Below are 13,049 nucleotides of genomic sequence, written 5' to 3'. Positions count from 1 at the left end.
CCTCCCTCATTTATTCAATCCAGTCTTCTGCTCATAGTGGGTATGGTAAAAGCACATGGTCTAATAAAAGCAGGTTGCACAAGATATTCTACAGTTGCATTTTGAAAAGACCTAAGGATGGAGTATCCTATTCTTGGGCAAAGGAGAGAAAACAAATCCCATATCCGAGGTTGTATCCACTGCCTCTTGCTCTTCAAATACAAACCTCCAAGAGTCTGGCTTTGATTTCTTTGCTGGCTACCCAGAAGATAGGTATCTGTTACTGAAAAAGAGATGGGGGCACATATAGGCCCTGTGTATGCTGCCAACTTGAATAGCAGGTTAAGATGACCAGTTAACACAGAAGAAAAGCAGTCATCTTTTGATGGCAGCTATGATAAAAAACTTCATCTGGTTTTCAATTTCCTTTTTTTTTTAGATCCAGACCTCTTAACTGAAATATCTTTGGAAGAGGACAGATAGTACCTGATGCCTACAGTCTTAATATAAAATCTGATTAATTTATAAACAGCCCAGATGAAGCAGCTATGAAAAGTATTTAGAGGAAATGAATCCATACACATTACATTGTTCATCAGATAGGAACCTCATACTGTTTACAACTGCATGCATGTCCTACTTCGCCATTTCATTTCAAGACAACACACCAAACATAAGCATGTATGTGTGTCAGTCCTCACACCTGCCAAAGTGTCTTATTTACAGAAATCAATTCCATGCACTTTTTTTTCCTCCCTTATAAATATTTGAGGCACCAGAAATTCACTGTCCCAATGCTATGTATTAATAAATACTACTTATTAAGAGGAGGAAACTTTAAAGGGATGTGTTTCTCAGTGAATCAAATTACATCTCAAAACACCACCCTTCCTCTCTGAAAAGAGCTGTGATCTTTGACATACCCTCTGAAGCTCTCCCTTCAGTATTGATATGCACCATTGCCAGGAGCTCTTTTCTGACTTGACTCAGAAGCCAAATTCTAAACACTCTTCATCTCATCTTCATCCCCCTCTTTGGTACTGCAGAACATCTGCTTGCTTGCTTTATGCCCCTTGATTTTTTCATTGTTCTTAGTGCAGAATCACACATTACAAGCATCCATCTCCCTCGGAAACTTAAAAATCTTTGTGAGAATGAGCTTTTTGTTTATCTTCAGTTTGGCATTTCTTTGATTTGTCTTGTTTATGGAAGCAGATTTTATTTTGGGTGACACAGCAGCCCCCTGTACTTAGACATTTTAAGACCAACGTGATGAAGTGTTACAAATTGCTTGCTTGTTCATATTTCAGTTTTACTCCCATGCAAGATACAAGTGCAAAATTTTTCTTTCTCTCCAAATATATGAGATTTTCCTGGAACTGATTTTCAAACAGTTATTTATAGTGGTGATTACAGCTGCAACTCAAGACACGTTAGACTGATATTTCTCTAAGGCTCAAAAAAACTTCTCAGTATGAGCGAATCTTGGAGACAGACCTGTTACTCACTTACTTTTCCTTTTTCCCCCCATAAACTAGCAACATAATAAGAGCAGCTCAGTTTGATATTTTTGTTTACCATTTCTCCTTCCCCCAAAACTGTGTTCAAGGTGCTGTTTGCATGTTTATCCTGACCAAGTGCAAAGAGAGGGGGTGTGAATGACAGCAAAGATTCTGGGCTGCTAAGGGTAAGAGAGCACAAGAACTAAGCTGCTGTTGTTTAGGTTCCCATTTCTCACGGGGATGGAGAGGGATGACAGCAAGTCACCAAGCACAAGCTTAACAGGGAGCAGAGAAGCTTAGGTATGTACTGATATTTTGTAGGAAGAAAAGCTAACACTGAATCTATTTTGCACACCCACAGAGAAAACAAGGCTTTTCAGTAACTTGGAAACATGCACAACTCCTTTTAATAGGGAAAACAGGCTTATGGAATGTTGTTATATTTAATCTGGAAATATTTTTCCACTGCCTGCCCAGATGTGGGCTTGTTCACAGCATGGTCTGTAAAAGGGAAATGCACAGGGAGTGCACCATACCAGGCACATCCTGATTTGAACTCCTCTAAGAAATTATAGACAGGGCCAGTGGGTCAGGGCAGACAGAACAAGTTGTGCCTCTCCAAGCAACTGTCATTAGAAAATGAGAAGTTGAGTACAAAAATGTGTTGAGATTACATTTTAATAAAAAATTTGGTTTTTTTTAACTGAATACAGCATGTCACAGCTATAGTCCTCTATTATCTCCTTCATTTGCAGCTCTGACTGTTGGGTACATGACAGCTTCAGGGACCTGAATGCATGCCTGACTCCCCCTCATCCCACAGTTGGGCAAATCCCACTGAATAATAATTCTCCCTCTTTCACCTTCATTTCCACAGCAAGTGGGAAAGGAAAAAACTGCCCATGGTCCCACAGATCTGCAGTCTGCATACAGACTTTGACTGTGGGCAAAGGTATCCTACAAAGCACGTGCAAGCCTCAGACTCAATATTGTTGCTCAAAACTGTCTTCTGCATTTGCTCTGTGCAGTTCTGAATTCTGCAGTTCTCCTGTCTAGTCTGCCTGCTACATTATGGCAACCCCAGTGTCAAAAGCACTCACTGATAGGACTGAAGTAATTGCAATTTCTTCCTCTGGGTACTGTGGATAATGCAGTGGATTGAATACCTCTAAGCAGTTAGCCATAATAGTAAAAAGCAAAGCATAAACTTGTAATCCTCAAAAGTTAGGGAATTTCCCTTCTAAGACAATGAATACATGGACATTTTAATCAGAACGGGGACTAACACCTGGAAATCTCCTCTCCCAGAGGAGTGTGTGATACAGTCTTTCTTTACCTTGTTCCCTCTGTCCCCAACTATGTCATGGTCCCAGAAGACTTACAAAGGAACAACAGATGCTGTTCTCATCCATGCCAACAGATACCCTGCTGTCCTGCATGCAAACTAAATGGGGTTTGAATTTTCCAGAAGAAGATACTTCTTTGGATACTTTGAATTTTCCAGAGAAAGATGCTTTACCTTGGCTTCTGCTTCCTAGGTAATATTTCAGCTTTTAGAGCACTCTGAAGGAAATGGGCACTGCTTCTTTTTTCGGAAAGGATAGTTGCCTTTGGAGTCTGGCACAGACTCTGCAGCCCATGCAGATGGAGACATATGAAGACATCACAGAATTCAAACACACATGGCAAGGGAACACTTCCACACACTCTCAGAGCAAGCAGACCTGCTGTCTATGAATACACAGCTGTTCTGTACCTCTCCAACAAGACTGAAGAATATGCCAGAGTACACATTTGCTATGCAGAGGCAGAAAAAGGACTCAGAACATGGGCCTGTGCTGTAAAGTGAGTGCTGCCCTTCTCTAGCCCAGACTGGGCCACATGCAGCTGGAACAGTTTCAAACAAATCCTAAGAAATTTAATGTTTCCTGGTTCCACCGCTGTGCTTCACATAATGTATTGTGCCATACAGGCTCTGCACAGCACTGCTGTAGAAAGCCTTAAACTGGGAATGAAGGACGCATCAAAGAAAGGCTTTTTGGGGAAACCAGTGAATTCATTTAGACTTATTCAAGAAATTTCAAACAAACAGAAAAATAAATGTCTAGGTAGAGAGCAAAAGAGGTTTTGATTGTTTGATTCCAGGACTGGTCACTGAAATCATCAGCTGAAGAAGGTGAAAAAAATGAAGTAAGGCAGAAATTCTGGAGGAACAGCACCAAAAAAACCCATACCATTCATAAAAAAGAGAAGGAAATTGACTTAAGAGATAAATGAACATTGCAAAGCAAGAAATATCTCTAAGTCAATGACAGAATAATGAGGTAATTCAGGATAAGACAGAAGGAGCTTTGCAGAGGGAAAATAAAGTTATTTTTGAATAATGGCTTTGATGAGCAAAGTACCTGCTAACATCAATTAGTCAGGAAAGACTGAAAAAAGTTAAGTCAACAAAGCAAAAGAACTATTTCGTATAAATAAGGAGATCAGGTCTTCTGATTGCACAGAAAACTTATCTGTCATTTAATCAATTTTCCCCTTTCTTTATGGTCATCTTCTGTTGTGATACATACCTGCCTCATTCTTCAAAATCCTTTACAAGTAAACACAGTCTTTCAGGTTAGAAGCTAAGAAATGTTTCTAGATCCCAGAAACTATTATGAACAGGTTTTTTACGTCTATAGCTCACCTGCTTACTAACAGCAGAGTGGAAAATTTCTCTTATAATGCTGCACATATTTTTATTTCATACATTATTGCAGGGCATAAATTGAACCAATATTGAACATAAATTGTAGCTTTAAGGCTTCAGACACTAGGACAGCCCTACTGAGTAAACACTCTAACCTTACTGTACTCTGAATCCATTATTTATCCCATTTTACCCAAATGTTGTTGGTTTGGTTTTTTTGGTTTTTATTTCTGAAGACATTTGGAGGCTGTTTTCATCTTCCAGTCAAGCAGATAATTTTGGACTTGACAGAATAAAGACATTTTCTGCACTGTCACACACAGTCTTTGAAGGAGCTGATCATCACCCTTGAGTTACCAGAACTAAAAGCTATTTATCCTTCAGGTGCTTGAGGGTTCTAAAAGGAGCAGCTTAAAGGTTTTGATTTAGTTAAGCTGGGAACAGACTTAATCTTTTGAAACAAAAAAGATTAAGTAAAGCCTGAGGAGTGCTTGGATGTAACACTGGAGCGTTTCCAGTCATTTGTTCATAGAAACTGAGATGCTGAACAACACAGCCCTGCTGACTTCAATGTGATCTCCCCCTCATTTTTACTAACCAGCTGTGGGTTCTGTTGGCAGAGAGAGATTTACAGACTCATACAAAACATTTTAGGTTAAGGGATAGTTATTTAAAAAAAAAAAAGAGAAGAATTATCAAAATCATGGATTTTCTTTTGTATTTTTATCAGAGACTTCAAAAAAATAAGAAAATTGGAGAAGTGCACGAGCCTGAGCCCACAGGCAGTACTAACGGAAGATGGGCTGTTCCTTTAGCACCTGTGGCAAAGTACTTTCCTGGTCATTTATTGGAGGCCACTGAACATATGCTCATGTCTTCAGCATCAAACAGCCTGTACTTTCCTTGTAACAACTGATATTTATAGGGCACGCAGAAAAACTTAAGAGGAAATTCTGACCAAATAAATGAAAGAGAAGATACTGTTGCTGACCATCCTGCCTGCCCCTCTCAAGCATGAGCCAAGATGGTTCTTCAAGAGAAATAAAGACAGAGCAGAAACAATGGATGAAGTAATAAACACTATGGACTAATAGCTAAGAAACCAGTTACTTTGGATAGATAATAGATGAAATAGATGTTCAAAACAGATGTTTAAAAAGAAGTTATACACAAGAAGCAGTCGTGATCAGTAAGCAGAAGGAATAAAATGCCCAGGGACTGACAAAAATCCCTGTGCAAAGAAAAGCAAAGGAAAATTAATGCACAGCATATTGGTAATAACAGGACTATATTACAATCTGAGATCCTGCAAGTTTTGCTCCAAGCCTCTGCTCAAAAATATAACTTATTTTTCCTTGTGTGGCAGTCAAGAAGGTAATTGCATAATAAGGTTAGAAAGGATGCTGATTCCAGAACACATAACATGATCTGTATTCAAAACAGTGACTGCTTCAGCAAACAGCACAAACATGGAAGTAACCCAGGATATGCAGAATTGTCGGCTCCTGCAAACTTGTCATATTTTCAAGATGTAGAACTTAATCTTCAATGAATTACTTACAAGGAACGCTGCACTCTGGGAACAGGGGGGCTCATTTTTAAACACATATTTCAAAGTTTACCCAGCTCCCCTATGTAATTCTGAATGAATTAGGAAATGGGTTGTTTCTGTACAAAATATCTAATCTGCACAGTTTTGAATAAGTGCACACTGATCAATGGGACAGCTGCTGCTGTATTTTTGGCTTTGCTCATCCAAGCCTGCTGAGTTACTGGTATGCTTTCAGCAGAGTGTTTTATTCAGGGACAGTCACAAGGGCTATTCTCATAGTAATATAAACTCAACTTTAATACTGCTAATAGGAAGTCAAATCTGGGCTAAAACAATTCAGTTTTCACAAAGAAATTTAAACTACTGCAACCACCATCATTTCAGAGAAACACATCCTGGTTTCCAGCTGAAAGAGGCCTTATATTAATAGCCAGCTGACTGTGAGAAAGGGAACCTAAACCAAGTACTCTTTTCAATTAAGAAGTAAATGCATTTTCACAACAAAGTCAAATAAGTCTAAATCTCAATGATCCTTTTTGAATGTCTTTAGCTAATGAGACAGAAGACAGTGGTAGAAGTTAGACCATAGGCAAGGAGCAGCTGAAATTTTTATATTTTTATTGAGAGGTGTTAGACCTTATAACCACATGGAAATGTCTGAGCTTGTACAGGTGGGGTACTCTTCCTGCCCTGACCTTCCAAAGGTCCAGGGATCATAAGAGTCCAGCCCTGATACTTGGGTATCCACAGCCTGAATCTCAAGGGAGTGCAACTGTGTAGCTTATCTCCTCAGAGACAGGAGGTAAAGCACATCACACAAATATGTTTTGCATAGCATTTATGAAAAGCTATTCTTTCCTTAAGAGAGACAATAAAAACTGAATAGTGAAACAGAAGATAAACACACCTCTGACTGTTCAGCCATCCTGAAGATACATCACCAAGTAAAAGCTAATTACAGCCTCTACACAAACTCTGCTGCTCTCCTCCTGCTGTCCCAGATGATGGGCTTACTAAAGGAGGGGCTCTGATAACCTTGTCAATGATTGCCTAATCAGCATCATCTGGTGACCAAGGCCTTCTCATCAAGTGATAGATTGCAGAACTTCTGGCATTCAGGCTTTAACTGACTTGGCCTGGCCAACAGCTATCATCATTTAAGGATGTTCTGCTTATTTATCAAAGCTGGGTGACCTACAGTGTCATCCTATCTTTTCTGTCAGCATTTTAATGTCCATGAGTACTTGGAGTGCTGTACACTTATAAGTGATTTGCTGCATATCTATCCAAGGATGAAACTTGCTTACTGTATTCAATTGATCTCACTTTTTAGACAAACCTGCCAAGAAAAAATAGTTAACAACAGTGTTGTTTCTGGTTCTGGGAGATCTGAGACCCCAACTTGTGTAGATGAAAATTGCTGCACAGACTGCTGGTCAGTCCATCTCAGTCTGCCACTGAGTTTTTCTGAAATTTGAGGGAGGAGATGAAGCCTATCACATGTTTCCTGCAGAGTGGGTGTTTAACTGTACCTGCAATTACATTCTGTAATTGCCTGTGAGATTCACTAGTGGGAATATTACTCTGTAGATAAGCAATATCACATAGCAGGAACCTTACATTTATAATCTACCTCTTCATTTGTGGGTTGGTCTTCTGGGATTTTCTTTGGTCAAAACCACAAATAAAATAAATAGAAAACTCATAGAAGCCCTGATAAGTTTTCCTTTTAAACAATAGGTAAGGGCATTAGCAGACTCTGATGCCGATATTGGAAAGAGAAGAAAACCTGTAAGTTCCTCATGCATTTCATTCTGTGTATCTCACAGCAGAAGTTAAGAATTGCCTCGGGTTTGCCTTGCTTATGCCAGAAAGAGCATACCCCTATCCTGCTGAGTGCAAATGAGCACTTTGTGCTCCAAGTGACTTGCTTTCAACTCTTCTTGTAGCCAAAAGCAACACAGAAAGCAACTTCTCCCTCCTGCAGATGAGGAGCAAGCTGGCAGTAATGAGCAGTGTGCAGCTTGCCCCCCTTGCCCCTACCATGCTAGCTTTGAAACACACATTTCACTGAGTCTGGCACCACAGAGTTTTTAAAGGTGGGTAGACAAGAATAACTCCTATATTCACCCAGGGAATAACACACACACCTAAGCCCATTGTCAAGTGAGCCCAAGAACCGTCGTTCACCTGCCAAGACATGTTTGTACGCTTCCAGCAGGGTTTCTATGCAAAAGTTCCTTATTCCTTCTTCTTGTTCTGTCCTGAAACTAGCCCCATGGTTTTGTTGTGCAAAAGGATGTTTAGTCCATAGGTTTCTTTTCATGGGCATTGGGGGTTTTGCTGTTTAGCTCACAAACCTGACCAATTTTACATCCTTAATTTTCTATGAAATGTGGCTGAAACATCAGCTCTGAACACTTTATAAAGGGAATGCATGACAAAGGAGTTATAAAAATAATCTAGCTACCAAATATAATACACATCTTTGCGCATATTTAAGGGAAGAATTTATTTTGGCATGAAGAAAGAAGATAGTGGTGGCTAACAGGACATGAAAGTATGGAGAATTTAAAAAGTAACAGTTTGCCTAATATACTTAACTGGGAATTAAAATTAGAACTATTGAAGTCTTGCAGCTGTAGTGAACTCACACACAAAAAAAAAAGCTGAAAAGACAAAATCTCAGGCAAATGAAGCTGAAGAAAACAAAAGACATTTTCATTTGAGTGAATGAGATTCAGTTGATGTTAATGGTTACATAAACAGAAATCATTAAACTGCAAAGCATTTAAATGAAAGGCAGAAATATTTGACACAAATACTCGAAGACAAAGACAGTAATTTAATAATAACTTAGTAGGATACAAAAGTAATGATGACTAAGACAGGGCATGAGACACGATATAAGGAGTTTTGAAGTGGCAGTCTGAGATTTCTGAGCCAGGAGCAGGGACCTTCCGTAGATTTCCAAGCCTTCTGGAGAATCCCAAGCACTGGAGTATGTGACAATTGTGGTATACATTTTAGAAGATAGCTAGGCTAAGGTGGCTCAATTTTATGTCTTTCATATCAATATCAGACAATTCTGACAAAAATAAATGGAATGGCTGACACTGGACCAACTAAATACATTGAAGGAAAGTTAATGTTAAAGATTTGCAACAGCTTATGGGGGGAAAAAGGGAAGTTATGGTCAAACTAATTTGACTAATCAATTCTGAAGTCCAAAGTTTGTTGACAAAAAGAATAGTGCCAATGCTGTACTGGGTTGTTGATTACTCATCAGCCTGACACCAAAAAAAAGGAACACTCAAGTGAAAAGGCATTTAATTCAGGGATAAATTCCCAATGCCATCCTGCTAGGACAAGCATAGCTACTTCAAAATTATTATCTAGGTAAAGGGTAGGGAAGGCAGTATTGTATACAGGTGCACATAAAAATGAACAGGAACTGCCTCTCTCTCACTTTGCTTGGTCAATAGCCACACTTGCCTCAGGCTTGTAACCTAAATCCTAGAGGCCCAGTGACTGTCTTCAGCAGCATTTGGTCTACACCTAAATCCTCTCCTAAAAGCTTAATGCTTTCTTTAGGTGTGTAAGCCGGGAGAGGCTCAGCAAAAACCCTAAGAGACTGTCATCTCTGTCTGCTACCAGACTACTGTAACCATTTGAAGAAGGGTATTAAAAGACAGGCAGGATAAAAGTGGAGATGAGAAGGGAGCCATGATATAGATCCTAAAACATGCCTTATAACAAGACTCCGAAACCATGAAACATTTTATTATTGTAGAAATTACTTCAGCTGTTCTTAAGTACCTCATAAAGACAGAAATTTGACAGAGGGCCCTTTATTCTGCTTGATAGGTCTTTGAGATGAAGTTGAGGTTAGATCATTGGAGTCTGAAAGACATGGAAAAATAAGTGTAATAAGCCTCTGAAAATAACTGCCAAGACTTTTATGGGAGCTTCTACTATAAACATTTTAAATCAAGATTATTTTTTTTCCCATAAAATTATTAAATCAGGAACTCCTTCAGGAAAAAAATCAATTCATATTAGGGGATTTTCAAGGTTATCAGACCAGGCTTTTTTGTTTTAGAAGTCTTTCAGATGAATTTATGCAAAATCTTACATTTACAGCATTCACAGGAAAGTTGTTTTAAATGTGGTTTTTATGTTTTCTGTCCCTTTGCATATCTTTTCAGACTTTTCTCAAGGGATTTTCCTGGTCTCTCTGATTCTATTTCACTGGCTCTTCTTGGACCACTTTATTCTTTTTCTCTTAATAAGGAAACTGATCTTGACTTTCTTCACCTCTTTCTTTTATCCAGTTTTAGTTTTCCTTCTCCACTTCTTATTTTGTGCTCCTTTGAGTCCCTTTTTTGCCTGTCTTTCTCATTTTCAAACTTTCTCTTCCATGTTTTTTTTGTCCTGCTTATTTTTCCAATTAAATTATTTAATGTGATTGCACATGGAATGAGTCTTTCAGGGAACATAAACACAAGTTAATAACCACCCTCAAATAACAAACAACATGTATCCATTAGTCTAAGCAGAACAGGTAAAAAGTGTGGGCCACAGTATCAACATCAAAAAATACTGAGTTGATTTATGAATATGCTGAACTGGAGCATCTTAGCTAATTGCTTTTGATTCTGACTTTGATAGCTTCACTCATGGAGAATTTTATAAAATATAAAGGCAGAAATGTTGAAACCACTTTAAAAAGTCAGCAGAATGTCTACATATACCTTTATTCATAAAGAGCAAATCACAGCCAGGGGCAATCTTACTGTTCTAGAAATTCTGACAGGTATATCTAAAAGGCATTATTTCCTTAAGGACTCTCATCATCCTTTCTGAGATAAGTTGATGCATTCAATTACATTCCTGGTGTGCAGCCCCAGAGTCTTGCAATTATTTATTCTCCCACAGATCCAGCAGGGTTTCAAGTCCTTCTGTTCATTCCCTTCAGGACGTTACAATCCAAATTGATGGAACAACTTTTCTCTAGTCACTGGAACCAATAACTGGACCAAAATGCTACAGTTTAGCTTCCAGGCAGAAAATACTTTTTTTTTCATATCTGACTGAAAATTTTACACAGAAGCCTGATGTGCTTTATTTCATTCATCTGACCCCCACATCTTTCAGTGTATTCACTGAATAACCTCACATTTCCCTGTGAATATATGGAATCTAGGTTGAATGGTCAAGCATGAAGCAAGTTCTCAGAACAGGTAAGTTTGTCCTGAACACATCCAAAATGCCTTTTTTCACTTAGTCACAACTCACATATTTTTTTATTTTTATGCCATGCTATTTCTGAGAAAAAAAAATCTATTCATGAAGGCTGATGTGTATGCAGGGGTCACCTTTTCTTAAAGACAATAGATATTATTGTTAGATGCTAACTTTACATTTCAGACATTGCTGTTCTATCAAAGGCAATGCATTACATTTATCTGTGATGATATGTGCACATTACTGTTCATGCGGAGCCAGAATTCGGCTTTTGAGTTGCTGGGAAGGAGCCCAGCAGTTCAAAAGTTAAATAATAGTCTTCAAGTAACACTTAAGGCATTCTCTCTTTACATTGCAGTATTCAGTTCAAAAATACAACAGTACCTCCAGGATACTAAGGAACTTATATGAGAACTTGAAACAAATTTTTTAAAAATCATAATAAGCAAGTAAATAAAAATATAATAACTATACTGTTCCAGGAAAATGTTGTAGACACAGGATTTATCCCAGGTGCCTCAGCAGAGACTTTCTTCCTCTTTCCTTTTCTTAATAGATGTATTCATTTACTTGTATGCTTAGAAGCAGCAGTTTTCTTAAAAAAAAAAAAATGATGAGCAGTAAGACAAAACAGGCAGAAAATTAAGCAGATAACTATTTGAAAGGCATGATTAGACACCTCAGCAGGGCAGTAAGAAAGTCACAGATCACTGAGTCCCCTGCACAGAGAGTGGCAGGTAAAAGTGGATTAGGAGTGATGACTGACAGACATTAAGTTACTAATGTGGCAAGGAATCCATAAAAGTTAACAGTGCTCATGGGTTTGGCCAGAGGAAAACTTCATCTGGGTTAGAGGTAGCTGAACCTAATGGGCAGTGGGAACCAGGGGCTGTCCTCCTGTCTCAGCCCCATGGATTTGGGGCTGCTGCTGCTCCCTCTCCCTGAATGCAGGCAGAAGAGAGGCTGAGCACCCATCACTCCTGACACATATCCACTCACACTGCCCACCCAGCCAGCCACACAGGTAGGCACAGAGAGAAAGCACAGTCTCACACAGCCCTCAGATGAACAAGAAGAGCACAGGTGGCCCAGTCCTGTTCCTGCTCTCCTGCTCATCAGGGCTGGAACCTGTCTGCAAGTGCCACGTGGCACACACTGCTGCCTTTAGCCTCCTCAGTCTCTCCAGGAGCAGGTCCCAGTGCTCCTGACATGCTCCAGTTGTTGGCACCCACACTCCCTGAGGCTCAAGGCTCATTCCTGATGCTGGGCACAGACCTCTCATGTTCACCAGCTTGTGTGGGCTAAGGTTTGCCAGCATTGGCGCACACACATTTGGAGCAGAGAGCACGGCCACAAAGAAGGCAGTCAGAAATCAGATTTAAGTAAAAGAGAACAGATTGCACTCATCTGGTTCAGGGCTCTGTCCAACAAGCTGCCTGACCTTTACTTAGTTAACTACTTCTTACCCTTCTCCTTCTTTTTTTCCACTTTTGTTCCTCCTCAGTCCACCTTACTCCGTCTCTTATCTCAGTTTTGTCCTTTCTCACCAATCTTCTCACTGATCTCAGCGGGTTTCACTCCAAGATCAATCTTTCTCCCACCCCTTGGATGGTCTTAGGGATCAGGTGAGTTGTCCATTTCCACTGGGTGGGTTAGTAAGGTTCTTCTGCCCATCATTGTTCCTCCAATCTTCCCTGGGTCTTTGACTTCCACATGATTTGTCTGTGATTGCTTAAATGAGCCTTCAGCAAAAAAAACCATGCCATGAACATCAGAATGACAGAAAGAGTAAATGCCAGCCAAGTTATTCATCTGGGGCCAATGAAAGGGTCATAAAATAAAAATGATCAATCTTAAATAAAAGAAGCTATGATGAGAGAATTGCCACAAAATGTCGAGTAAGACAATAAAAGAAGAGATGTAAAAAAAGGGAAAAGTGGCAGCCTAAACTAGAGGCAGAAAGAAGCAGCTTAACATCTCCAGTTAGTTCATGAATGAGGCATGACATACACACTCCCAGGTCAGACTGCATCTAGAAGGCCCCTGGCTGCACACTCATCAAAGTACACCATAACCA

This window comes from Camarhynchus parvulus, chromosome 3 (genome assembly GCF_901933205.1).
Source record: "Camarhynchus parvulus chromosome 3, STF_HiC, whole genome shotgun sequence".
Lineage (NCBI taxonomy): Eukaryota > Metazoa > Chordata > Aves > Passeriformes > Thraupidae > Camarhynchus > Camarhynchus parvulus.
Note: the sequence above shows the minus strand (reverse complement) of the source record.